The 1,078-nt window shown below is 46.3% G+C and overlaps 1 pseudogene; it reads right to left on the reverse strand.

The window, feature by feature from the left end:
• Window positions 1-233: 233 nt before the first annotated feature.
• On the reverse strand, window positions 234-827 carry LOC101648595 (annotated as a pseudogene).
• Between the last annotated feature and the right edge of the window lie 251 nt (window positions 828-1,078).

A 1,078-nucleotide genomic window follows, 5' to 3' on the forward strand; every position in this document is an offset into this window, starting at 1 on the left:
TGTTTTGAGAAACGATGTACAAAGGCGCTTTACACAATTGATGTGTGTATGGATTGGGATGACAGTTGTATGAGCCCCTAATAAAATGTTAAAAACAAAATCTGTGCAGTTTTATCCGTGAATACATGCATTGTTTTTCACCTTTTATAAACAATCATCCCTGCAATGCTAGCAGGGGGCTCTGGCTTGTGGTGCTTCACTGACAGAAGAAGCTACAGGGTAGAGAGGAGGACCTACTGGCTGACTTTCTCAGACTATTCTTTGGAAGCAGTCGGGCTTTGCCTGATCATTCGGGAGTCATATGTCCAATTAGCCGGGCAGATTTCTCCATGTGACTTCCCACACTGGAAGGCCTTCAGCAGGCGGCAAGTCTCTTCCATGCTCCAGCTTACTGAGAGGTTCTTGTCACTCAAGTGCTTGATGATTCCATTGAAGTCGACGATGATGAGACCCTCTCAGGGTCAGGCCGGCATCTTCGGATAGCACACCCGCCTTAGTGGAGGGAAATCTGCTTGGTTAAATTGGTCAGGAGCAGGGCATTCGTATTGTCCAGATCCCTGTTCTCCCTTGAGTTCATGATCCAGATGAGATGGCTAAAGTAGGAATCCACCAAAACAGCAACAACTTCACAATTCAATTCCGGAAATGCGTCGGTTTTGTCACCAAAAGCAACGATTTTTGTGGCACACCAAATGGCGAAGCCCAAAGGGTAGAAGAAACTATTTCCTCTTAAAGTCATCAAGGTTCAACTCTGTGAACACTCCACTGACGATGACTGTGCCCCTAAAATAGAGGGCGTGCTGGGAGATGACAGGGAGGAGGTTATATGTAGATCCTTGTAATCATTTCCCCCTTTCCACCCCACTATCCCTCCACCCACCCAGTATTGTCACTCTTAGCTCTGGTCCTGAAGGGATCATCTGTCCTGGATTCCCTGTGTTTCCAGTTCCTATCTGTATCAGTGTACATCCTCTGGTCTAGCCATATTTGTAAGATAGAATTGGGATCATGATATTGGTGGTGGGGGGGGGAGCATTTAGGAACTAGAGGAAAGTTGTATGTTTCATCATTGCTACAC

This window comes from Echinops telfairi, unplaced genomic scaffold, assembly GCF_000313985.2.
Source record: "Echinops telfairi isolate 266 unplaced genomic scaffold, ASM31398v2 ScPeMD7_44;HRSCAF=162, whole genome shotgun sequence".
In the NCBI taxonomy this organism is placed as follows: Eukaryota; Metazoa; Chordata; class Mammalia; order Afrosoricida; family Tenrecidae; genus Echinops; species Echinops telfairi.